The following is a 12,930-nucleotide window of genomic DNA, read 5'->3' as shown; positions in this document are numbered from 1 at the left end:
GGCTTTGTATGATCTGTGTAGCCAACCGAAGGCTTTGCCCACCCACTCCAACTTGCTCCCCTTTATCCTTTACAGACACTACTCCTGATAAATCTCTTTTTCAGAGTATCTTTTAGAGTATCAATTTTCCTATGGATCCTCCCCCCACCCCCTAATAAACTTTTTGCATTTCTAACTTCATCACCATCTGCTTTCCAATAGACTGGAATTGACACAACACTATTCCCAGTATCAAAGTACCTGGGGAACAGAATCAGGAATAACAGTGGAGTACTGAGGAGCACCTGACTGCCTCAGTCAGTTGAGCATGTGACCCCTCTTTTTTTTTTTAAGGTTTATTATTTATTTGAGAGAGAGAGAGCGAGCGAGCATGTGAGCAGGGGGCAGGGGGAGGGCAAAGGCAGAAGGAGAGAAAGGGAGTGAAGCAGACTCCCCACTGAGCTCAGAGTCCAAGGCTGAGCTCAATCTCACGACCTTGAGATCATGACCCTGAGATCATGACCTAAGCCGAAATCAAGAATCAGATGCTTAACTGATTGAGCCACCCAGGTGCCCCAAGTATGTGACTCTTGATTGTAAGTTCCAGCCCCACATTGGGCATAGAGATTACTTAAAAATAAAAAATCTTTTTTTTTAAGATTTTATTTATTTATTTGACAGAAATAGAGACAGCCAGCAAGAGAGGGAACACAAGCAGGGGGAGTGGGAGAGGAAGAAGCAGGCTCACAACAGAGGAGCCTGATGTGGGGCTCGATCCATAACGCGGGGATCACGCCCTGAGCCGAAGGCAGATGCTTAACGACTGTGCCACCCAGGTGCCCCTTAAAAATAAAAAAAAAATCTTAAAAAAAAAAAAAAGTAGAGTAGTGATCTGTCCATCATCTTGGTTTTTTGTTACCCAGCCCCCATCAACACTTCTTTGGAAAAAAGACAAGTAGAAAAAAATATACAGTTGTCTCCAATCCATAGCATGCATTATATACTGCTGGACATTAATAGCAAGGTCCCCGATCTTGGAAGTAAAGTAATTTACCAAAACAGTCCCTTTTCCTCCAAGGCCACATTTAAGATAGACATTGGGGAGGGTTTCCCTTCCTGAGGTTACACCTCCTCAGCTACTAACAGTATGACAAGAGACTTAGGGGTGAAATGATCACTAGTCTTTATGCCACACTTGGAGTTTCATTAGCTCTTGCTTCCATGCAATTCTCTGAGCTAATAACCAAAGCCGGACAACTCCTCAAGTCTAGAACTGGACCTATGGGCTTCTGTTTCTTAGCAGCAAACTCCAGTGCTCTGTTCTTCTTCTATAACCCTTAGCTTAATGGCTTCATCTCTACATCTGTCTTATGAAATTCAAAATGATGTTCTCAGATAGGCAGGTGAGGCTAATCTGCTCCAGGCCTGTGTTCCTGCCACAGTTTGTAATTGGTAACTGCCCACTTTGTCAGACAGAAGTACGTTAGGAGACCTGGTTGGATGGCACCTGTGGGATCAGGAGCATTTTAAAAATATTGATTCTAGCTCTTAGATATCAGATTGAGCCACTTTCAACCTAAGCCCTCCTTTATGGAGCACCATCACATAGGCCACAGGAAACAGCCAACGCACTCTCAAATTCCTCCATTGTTGTACTGTATCTTTTAACATTCCATCCTTTGGCAATGAATAGTCCTAGTCCCAAGATAAAATACATGGTAGTCATCTAACCAGCTCTTTCCTACTTCAAGTTAAGGGCTATAAGAATGACCAACTTTCCAGTCTAGGAAAGAGGGGTGTTCACTCTTTTTTTCTTTTTTAAAGATCTTATTTCTTTATTTGTCAGGGAGAGAAAGAGAGCACAAGCAGGAAGAGCTGCAGGCAGGGGGAGAAGCAGGCTCCCCGCTGAGTAAGGAGCCTGATGCAGAACTCGATCCTAAGACCCTGGGATCATGACCTAAGCCGAAGGCAGACACTTAACCAACTGAGCCACCCAGGCATCCCATGGTGGAGGGGTGTTCATTGTTACAGAAACTATCCTTAACTTAGATAATTCTACAGCTGAGTGTCTCTTACACTCCAGTTTTCGTATGAGTTGTGTCATCATTTAGAACTTCTTTCTAGTTGCCAGTGACAAAAACCACAACCCAAATTGGCTTAAGGAAAGAAAGATAAGCTATCGGCTTATGGTACTGAAAAGTCTTAAGATCATTTAGGGGCAGCTGGCTGACTCAGTCAGTAGAGCATGCAACTCTTGATCTTGGGGTCATGAGTTTGAGCCCCACACTGGGTGTAGAGATTACCTAAATAAATAAACTTTAAAAAAAGAAGAAGAAGAAGAAAAGAAAAGATCCGGCATCAAGCAAGGCTGGGTTCGGCAGAAGGTTAAACCAAAGTGTCATCAGGAAATACCATCTAAATATTTGCCTTGAGAAGATTGGGCTTGTTCTCTGACCCCATGAGAGAACTATCTCTAGAATCACCTTCCCAGTTCAATTCAATAACAAAAAAATTTGTTAAGGTGTGCTTTTCAACAATCCCAGCAAAAAGCCTCATCTCTTTTTATTAGCTTGATTGGGTTACGTAACTGTCCCTGAACAAATTCACTCTGGCCAGGAGAATGTAATATTCTAATTAGCCAGACTGAGTCCCATGAATTCTATTTTTTTTAATAATAGCCTTATTGAAATATAATTCACATACCATAAAATTCACCCCACATGAACCCTTAGGAAGTAGGACACTGAATGAATAACACCTAGAGCACCTGGACTGAAAATTCTGGAGGCAAGATATCCCAGAACAAAATGGGCACTGTTATTAAAAGAAGGGTGAGTGGAGTCTGGCCACCAAAAACTGAGTTTCAGTAATGTGAACTTATTTTATAGGGATCCCATCTCACATATTACAGCTTTGTATAGTTAACACTTATCTCCTGGGTTGTTTCCCACATGAAGCACCCTATGAGACTTGGCCTAAAACAACTTATTCATTGCTTTTCTACAAATGTTCAAAAAGTCTTAGGTTCCAGGTTTATATCCACAGCTCTTCCCAGCTCCGTGTTTCCTGTATTGTTGACACACGTTAAAAAAAAAAAAGTCTTATGAATTTCCTTATTTAAAACTCACTTTGGGGGCGCCTAGGTAGCTCAGTTGGTTGAGTGCCCAACTCTCGGTTTCTGCTCAGGTCACCATCTCCGCATTATGAGATCGAGCCCCGAGTTGGGCTCCACGCGCTCAGCCCGGAGTGTGCTTAAGAGATTCTCTCTCTTTCTCTCCCTCCGCCTCTCCCCTTTCCCTCACTCGTAGGACCAGCCCTGGCATGTGCGCATCCTCTCTCTCTCTCTCTCTCTCTCAAATAAATAAATAAATAAATAAATAAATAAATAAATAAAGTCCTTTTTTTTTTTTGTGAAGAATAAACAGTCAATTTTATTGGGCTCAGACCAGGAGTCTGTGGGTCTTGAGGACCTCTGTGTATTTGTCAGTTTTCTTCTCCACATTCTTGTCGACCTGTTTCCATAGCCTCATGAGCTGCTTTTCCTTCTGCTAATGGATCTTGGTCTTCGCCTTCCTCTTCTCTTCCAGGGTGGCTGTTACTGCCTGGTACTTCCAGCCAACCTGGTGAGCCAGGCGCCCCAGGTAAGCAAACTTCCACGTGGGCTTCAGGTGCACCACCTTGAGGACAACAGGAACCACCATCCGCTTTTTCTTGTCATGGGGGGCGGGAGCCCATCAAACACCTTGAAGTGGTCCAGGGCAGCCTGGCCTCGCTTGGTCTTGTGGAGCAGCATGTCTCCCACTGTCCGCCAGAAGATGGGTGTTCCAAAGTGGTAGGGGCCGCGGGATGGGTTGGTGTAAATGTGCTTGTGGAGGAAGGCCAGGTACTTCAACTTGATTCTGTAGAAATTGCCAGAAATCTTAATGCCCTCACAGCACACGACTACGACTTCTGGCCCAGAAGCACCTGTTTGGCCACGATGGTCTGCAGGCAGCCCAGGAGATGGCCTCGGCCATCCAGCACCATGACCTGCCCCTCCACCATCTTTGGCAGCTGCCCGGGAAAGCTAAATAAAGTCTTTTAAAAAAACAGAAATCACTTTGGGGGCACCTGGCTGGCTCAGTCGGTAGAGCATGCAATTCTTGATCTCGGGGTTGTGAGTTCAAACCCCATGCTGGGTGTAGAGACTACTTAAAAATAAAATCTTTAAAAAAAAAAACCTCACTTTTTAAATTCAAGTCATAGTGTTAATTCTGTAATTCTCCAGCAACATTCTGGGAAGGCTGTTTGGTTGATGGAGAAATAACTGTATCAGGGCTTCCCAGTCAGGTCTCTATGACCAGCATAGATGCACAGGTGCACATAATGTAAGATAAGGACGGAGAGCACAGACATGGAATCAGACAGCCCCAGCAAATCCTAGTATCCTGCTTCCTGAAGCAATGAATTTGGACAAGTCACTTAAAGTCCCTCAACTTCAACTTTTCCAACCTGGAAAGGGCCCAGCAGAATAGCTTCTACAAAGAAGGGTGGCGAGAAGAAAAAGGGCCATCAACGAGGTAGTGACCAGAGAATATACCATCGATATTCACAAGCACGTCCATGGAGTGGGTTTCAAGAAGCGTGCCCCTCAGGCACTCAAAGAGATCCAGAAATTTGCCATAAAGGAGATGGGAACTCCAGATGTGCACATGACACCAGGCTCAACAAAGCTGTCTGGGCCAAAGGCATAAGGAATGTTCCATACCATATTCATGTGCTGTTGTCCAGAAAATGTAACAAGGATGAAGTTTCACCAAACAAGCTCTACACATTGGTTACCTATGTACCTGTCACCACTTTCAAAAATCTAGTTAATGGATGAGAACTAATCGCTGATTGTCAAATAAAGGTATACAACTGAAGAAAAAATTCCTCAACGTCAATTTCCTAACTGGAAAATTGGGTAATGATATCCCAAATGACAGTGACAAAGATGATAAACGAGATGATGTGTATGTGTAAGGAGAAGCAGGAAATAACATTCTCTTGAATTACTCTTGGCTCTAGTACATGAGTTTAGAAGAAATACTTTGATGGGCTTCTTTGACCTAAGACCCCAAGATTCAAGCTCTGCTGTCAAAGTAAACTGCCTTCTAGGAAGGGGGAATCCATTCACTGAAGGCCTTTTGCTTTTCCGAATGCTGAAGAGGGTCTGGATAGACAACGTGTGATGGTTAGGAGCTGAGGGATGGAGTAAATCTGAGGAAGAAAAAAAGAATTAGAGATGTTGGTGTTGAAGGGGTGTTAGGATGTGCTGGAGCTGGCTTCTGTTGGCTTCCTAGGACTGATCCTTGGCATCTCCTTCCAGCTCTGTGTTTGGTCATACTGTGTTGGTAGTATGAAATTAACCATGGTGAGAATATTTATACCATGGCACCTGGCAAGCCTACAAACGAGCCCTTCCCACCTTCCAAAGACCTGCTTAGTAAGTATTTACAGCACAACATTGGATGAAATATCCCCATGTCATTAGGGTACCTGGGTGGCTCAGTTGGTTAAGCGTCCGACTCTTGATCTCAGCTCAGGTCTTGATCTCAGGGTGGTGAGTTCAAGCCCCACATGGGGCTCCACATTGGGCATGGAGCCTATTTAGAAAAAAAAAAAACAAAGTGGAAAAAAATCCCAAAAAACCAGAACTATCCCTATGTCAGAGCAACAGGGATATCTAAGGGAGATTTTTTTTTTTTCAGATTGTTTACTTCTCATTCTTCCCTTGACATCTTTAGTAAAGTCCCTTTTATTCACTATCGGCTTATGCAAGTAAATTCTTGAAGGAGATGAGGACAAGGACATAACTGTTATCTAAGTACTGACAAATGGTAGCAATAATTGCCTTTATTATTCATGACAACCATAACAAATGGTGCTTTTCTTCCCCCATGAGAGCACTAACGTAGCTGCCTTCCTCAGGTACAACAGATTTCTTTTCACCTGCTTCCTGGCAGAACATAGCTCAGGACCCCCAATTATGAGAGGCCATGGTTCCATTTGAGTCCCGTGTGAGCAGGGATGCACTCTCTGAGGTAATGACAAGTAAGCTGAAGTCTAGAATAAGAAACCAAGGGAGAAAAAGAGTGGGAGGAAGCAAGCAAAAGCATTCCAGGCAGAGACAATTGCAGCTTCAAGGGCCCCAAGGCAGGGAGAAGGACAGGTGAGAGTGGAAAGTATGAATGGGCAGAGAGTGGCCAGAGATGAGGGTTCCACATAGACAGAGATCAGATATGCTAGGCCTTCTATACTGTTAACCACCAGGGGGGGTTTATTGCCCTCAAGGAACTCGTCAGGGATTACGATGTCAAATTTCCTGATGCTCACCATGACTAAAGCTTGGTTGACAGATACAATATTAATAAAGGATTGCCTTCAGGGTATGGAGCGCATGCTTGTCTCCAAAAATCTATCCATGGGTTGAGTCGGATGAGCTGAGAGCCAGGCTGCACTGTTGAAGGTACTGTGACTTAATGCCACATGACCAAGTTAAGGGATATGTGGCAGCCAGTATCCAAGATGACCCCAATGATGCTCATCTCTCTCTATTCTCCTCCTACACTGAATCTGGCTGATAGGACACTGGGGAAATGACACTATGTGATTTCTGAGGCTAAGACATAAAAGATATTGTAGCTCCCATCTCTTTTTTTCTTGGATCATTCGCTCTGGGGAAGTCAATGGCCATGTCATGAGGACACTCAAGCCGCCCTATGGAGAGGTCCACGTGGGAAGGAACTGAAGCCTCCTGCCAATCATGGCACCAATGTGCCAACCATAAGAGTGCACCATCTTGAAGTGAACCCTCCGGTCCCAGTCAAGCCTTCAGATGACTATCGCCCTGGCTGACATCTTGATTACAACCACAAGATATCCCAAGCCAGAACCATCAAACTAAACTGCTCCTGAATTCCTGATCCACAGAAAAGGTGTGATATGATGAATGTTTATTGTTGGCTTAAACCAGTACCTCTTGGTATTTTGTTATGCAGCAGTAAATTAAAGCAGACATTATCAGAAACAATCCTAATACGCTATTTGCTGGAATAACAATAACACTATTTATCAAGGGTATCGTCTAGGAGTTTTGGCAAGTTAGTTGACCTTGCTACACCATGGGTTTTTTTTCTGTCGAAAGAGACTAATTAACAGTATCCATTTTTCAAAATGTGTTTAGCATTAACTGGAATAGTAGGTGTAGTTAGTTTAAAGAATGAAATGGAATCATAAATAGCATATAGTAGCAGCACAGTAAGTGTCATCCATCATTATTATTTGCTGTTATTTGTTATGACTATTATTTTTTAAATTTTAATTTTAACCAAATCTGCTTCTGCTCCCATTTTTCAAAATCAATTAGCAACACAATGATCTCGTCAGTCGAAACACCAGAAACCTGGATATTATCTTTGACTGATTTAATTCTCATTCCTTACCTCTAATCAATCATTATGTTCTACTGATTATATCTACTGAGCACTTTCAGACTATTTTCTTTATCCCATGCCTTAGTTCAGGCCTCTATCAACTCCCATCTGGACTATTAAATAGATTCCTAAATTGTTTCCTGTCTCTAATCTTATTCCTCTCAAAACTGTTTCTCACACTGCAGCCAGTGGTCTATCTATAACCTAATATGATAAAGCCATTCCCTGGTGGAAACCTTCCACAGGCCCTCTGACAAGTCCATAAAGTCCAGTCTCCTCAGCATGACCAATAAGGCCTGTCAGGATCTGGTCATCACTTGCTTCTCCTCTTATTAACATTGTGTTTCCAAGTGTCGATTCTCTTATTTGTTGCCTTTGGTGTCTCTCTTCCACAGTGTTGATTTTTCTTAAGTGTTTGGTGGTCTTTGCTTTTATTTTTTCTTTCTTGTAAATATTTGCTGGTGGCTCTAGATTCAACAGCTTATTTCCATGCCCAAATGAGGCTTTCTGGTCACCTATCCCAGTGGGTTCAAGTTTGTTTTTGTTTTGTTTTTTTATAGAGGGAGAGAGAGAGAGAGAGAGAGAGAGAGAGATGGGGAGAAGAGAGGGAAAGGGAGAGAGAGAATCTTAAACAGGCTCCGCACCCAGGAGCCTGACATGGGGCTCGATCTCGCGACCCAGAGACGATGAGCTGAGCTGAAACCAAGAGTTGGACCCTTAACCAACTGAACCCACCCAGGTGGGTTCAAATTTTGATCACAGAACACTGATTCTGATGATTGTAGGTGAGAGTTGAATCATGCGACAACGTGAAGTGTGGGGGCACCCACACTCTCAGAACTGGACATAAAAGGCTCTACACAAAAATAAATGGTTAAAGAACACGTGGTGACTTTTCCACTCAGACTAGGCACTTGGTCCTGGCCCAGCAAAATCTGTATTCTTAAATGTATGCTCTCATGCTAACCCTATTCAAACCCCAGAGAAACACATTTCCTTGCCTTGCATCTGGGACCTTGAAACAAAAAGAAACAATCCCGTCCAAATGCCATGAAGGTTTGTGAGTTGTGCCCTATCGAGTTCAGAAATAGGTGTGGTTTCAGCTTGGAGGATCCGAGAGGCAGAATCACTGAAGGAAGAGAAAATACAAATTAATTATTGTGACAAATCCTTCCTCTCAAGATGAATGCCATCGTTTCTTACATAATGAAGAATTATTCTCTAAGAAGGCTGAGAGCCCGTTTTCTTGCTTGCCTTTGTGGATCTGGGGGTTCTCTTGAATTAGCTCAATATTTGAAACAATTGTACGTGACAGCTGAATAAAATTTTGCAATGTTGAATAATTCATATTGCTTTTAAATTTGTATGTATATGTTTATAACATAATAGGCATGTAACATGATGCTGATTCTACTGGCAACTAGATGGACAGTGAAAACTAAATTTTTAACTAGCTTTTAGTGTATTTTATTTAAAAATTAATAATGGTTAAATAAAATTTTTAAAAATTAAATTGAAATTTCAGATTTAAAATAATTTGATTAAAAAATTCAATACTCATGAACTTTAATTTGCAGTTTGTCATTTTATTCTGACAATTTTAAATAGTATAGAAGAAAATAGCATTTTTGAAAACATATGAAAAATAATTATCACATTTACTTAAATTTACACATTTTGATAAAAGCATGTAAATTTTGTACATCTTAAAGATTACATTTTATTTTTGATCCCTCAGATAGTTACTTTCAATAGAATACAAATTATGTAAAAATCTTGATTGTAACAATATAGTTAGTGATTTCACCGAAACGGTCAAGAAAAAGAAATGCTAGGGAATAAATATATAATAATCTATGAACTCTAGATTTTTTCCCCTTATACATCGAAACATAATCGGTCCATCAACAGAGTATCCAGACAGGTGCAATAATAATTAAAGTCAGACATTGTTGATATTTTGCAAAACCATGGCTTTGCATACTTTAAAGTATTTTGGTTTTCAGGGCGCCTGGGTAGGTGCGGTTGGTTGAGCATCTGACTCTTAGTTTCTGCTTGGTTCATGATCTTTGGGTCATGGAATCCAGCCCCGTGTTGGGCTCTGCACTCAGCATGGAGTCGGCTTGAGTTTCTCTCTCCCTCTCCATCTGTCCCTCCCCACCTCTTTCTCTCTCAAATAAATAAATAAATCTTTAGAAATTAAAAAAAAATATTTTGTTGTTCAGGAGTATTCGACAAGGTAGAAAGATAATATATACACAAGTATGTGTACATATATAATATATGTACAGAGAGAGCAAGTGTTATGGAGACAGCTTACTCTTACCTGGGCACTCTATCTATCTCCTGAAACACAATTCTCTCTTTAAAGAGTAGTTTTGGGGGTGCCTGGGTGGCTCAGTTGGTAAGCGTCTGCCTTCGGCTCAGGGCGTGATCCCGGGGTCCTAGGATCGAGCCCCGTGTCAGGCTCCTCTGCTGGGAGACTGCTTCTTCCTCTCCCACTCCCCCTGCTTGTGTTCCCTCTCTCGCTGGCTGTCTCTCTCTCTGTGTCAAATAAATTTTAAAAATCTTAAAAAAAAATAGAGTAGTTTCGTTTTTTTTTTAAAGATTTTATTTATTTATTTATTTATTTGAGAGAGAGAGAGAGCCCGCAGCAGTGGGGGGAGAGGCAGAGGGAGAAAGAGAAGCACATTCCCCGCTGAGCAGGGAGCCCCATGTGGGGCTCAATCCCAGGACCCCGCGATCATGACCTGAGCTGAAGGCAGATGTCTAACCGACTAAGCCGGCACCCCCTCTCTTTAGAGAGTAGTGCTCATGACTTTAGTTTGGAAGTTTCCCCCTCCATAGTCTTGGCCAAAGTCTAGAGTCACCAATGGCTCCTTCTTTGTTTTCTGACCCGAATATACACAACAATACTAACTCAACCTCTTCCCTGCCAAGTGTAGGAAAAAACATCCTCAGGCCTCAATTCTGGAAGCAAACTATTGGCTAGCAACAGGGGGAGGGGAGGGAAATCCAGTAGATCCTGCTGTGCCAGGTCAGATCTTTCAATGATTGTCATCATGACGTGTCCAGGCTCTTCTCTTTTCCCCTATTTATTGACAATGAACTTGAGGTTTCCTTAGGAAAATCTGTTCCTATCCTTGAAATATCACTGAAGTGACTCTCTCCTGTGTGTGTTTTGACTACAGTTTCTCTGTCTTATTTCTTTGTTAATCTGATGCTATCAATGTTCTATTTTCCAGGAATTCTTTAACTCTTTTATCTGCTGCCTACAGCCCTTCTAGATTTCTAGGGTCATGAATTACTGCTTTTAAAATATCTTTCCTGACATTCCAATAGGCATATGCACAGGAAGGGGAATCATTGTTTGTGTTTAGCATGTCATTTTAATTCTAATATGGCTACTGACATTTTTCATCTCATTGCCTAGAGCTCGTGAGCTTTAGCGGTACCAAGATACTGGAGTTTTCTACATACACACACACACACACACACACACACACACGTGTGAGGCCCTACCAGGCTTCTGTGCCTTTGGTCTTTCTCACTCAAAAACTCCACCTTTCTTGATCTGGTGAACTCTTACCTATCTTTCAAAACTCAACCCAAAGCACTCTTTTCTCCAGAAAAGAACTAACCAACCAACTAAATAAATAAATAAAATAAGATTTCTGAGACACCTCACCTTGGGTTAAGCTCCCCCCCTTTCTCTGACAGCTGTATACAGTAAATCTCTGTGGTTGCCAGAGGAAATATTTGGGGAGCACTTCTACTAAAAAATTGTCTATTGTGGATCTGAAATTCAAATTTAACCAGGCATCCTGTTTTTGTTTTTCTTTTCCGAACCTGGCAACACTAAACATTTCCTCACTTGTTATACTGTATGGAATTTATGTTTCCATGTGTACCTCTCCCTTGGGTACCGGGGGTTTCTTACAGGAAGAGACCACATCTTTTTTTGGCGGGGAGTTTGTGGGGTGGGGGTGTGGCATGGAAACCATATCTTTTTATTTTATCTCTGCATCCTTAGAGGCCGGCGCATTGTATGACACACTAGGTTATATTCATTAGGCTCTTTGGGTGGCAAGTAATGGAAAGGACAAACTTAAGCCCAATTAAGCAATGAAGAATTTATTGTAAGGAGAATTCCTGGGCAGCTGGGTTCAGGAAGCATGTGGAACTCATTGCTCTCTTTCCCTCTTATCCCTGCTTCTCTCAACTCCTGGAATTCTCTCTTCTCTAATAGCCATGGCTTTCTCTGCCACTCATTGCATGGGGAGAATGGCTGCACAATACTCCAGAATGGTTACATGTCCTCCATTCGAGAGATAGACACTAATTCTCTTAACCCCAATTCCAATTTTGGGGCAACAGACTGGTTCAATCAGCCGAGTCTCGGAAACGAGGATCATGTAGTATAGAAGAGGCCTACCTGTGCCCCTATGGTTTGGTAGGGAGTTTTGATGGTTGGAGGACGGGCAGACCCTGAAAGGGTTTCTACTACATTAATCAGAGTTCTCCAGAAAACAGAACCAACAGACTGCGCCTGTGTATATATGTCTACACGGATCAGTCTTCCACTCTATTCGAAGCTTGAACTGATAGGATGAAGCCCACCCACATGGCAGAGGGCAATCTGCTTTACTCAAAGTCCACAGGTTTGGATGTCAGTCTCATCCAAAAACATCTTCACAGAAACATCCAGAATATTATTTGACCACCTATCTGGGCACTATGGCCCAGCCAAGCCAACACATAAAATTAATGACACATTATCGATACTCAATAAACGTGTGCTGAATTGACTAATTTTTGTTGTTTATGACATTTAAACAATATTATTTTGTGAAGATTCTCAGAGAAATTGTGATTTCAGGATCTGAGAACCAAGGCATAGCTAGGATGTCTCCTGAGCCCTGGTTTGTTCTATCCCATAAACCCCGAACCATGGAACTGATTGTATTTCTCTCTTTGTGTTGGTTCTAAAAATGTTGGAGTTGAATTCGTGTTTCTTTCCTAGCAAACACGCAGCACTCCATAGATGCGTCATGCATGCTAATTGCATTGCTATCTATATATTGTCTTGAAGACAACTCTCACTTTTTTCCTTCTTTTTTTTTTTTTGGAAATTAATCTCTATGCCCAACGTGGGGCTTGAACTCACGACCCCAAGATCAAGAGCTGCATCCCCTACTGACTGAGCTGGTCAGGTGTCTCTTTTTTCATTTCTTAATTTTTTGTTTGTTTGTTTGCTTGTTTTTTAACTTAACTATAGTCAACATGCTGTACATTATATCCCTAGAGCTTATTTACTTTATAACTGGCAATCTGTACCTTTTAACCACCTTCAGCCATGTCACCCACCTCCCTACCTCTGCCACTGGCAACCACCAGTCTGCCTGTGTCTATGAGATTGGTTTTTTCCAGATTCCACATATAATGAACTCATACCATATTTGTCTTCCTCTGTCTAACTCATTTCACTTAGCAA

General features: G+C 42.0%; 1 pseudogene; it reads right to left on the bottom strand.

Annotated features, from left to right (window-relative positions):
• Positions 1–3,377: 3,377 nt before the first annotated feature.
• On the bottom strand, positions 3,378–4,023 carry LOC123791082 (large ribosomal subunit protein uL13 pseudogene; annotated as a pseudogene).
• Positions 4,024–12,930: the final 8,907 nt, after the last annotated feature.

Source organism: Ursus americanus, chromosome 32 (genome assembly GCF_024610735.1).
Source record: "Ursus americanus isolate L20-20 chromosome 32, mUrsAme1.1.p, whole genome shotgun sequence".
Lineage (NCBI taxonomy): Eukaryota > Metazoa > Chordata > Mammalia > Carnivora > Ursidae > Ursus > Ursus americanus.
This window is presented reverse-complemented; position numbering and strand designations above follow the sequence as displayed.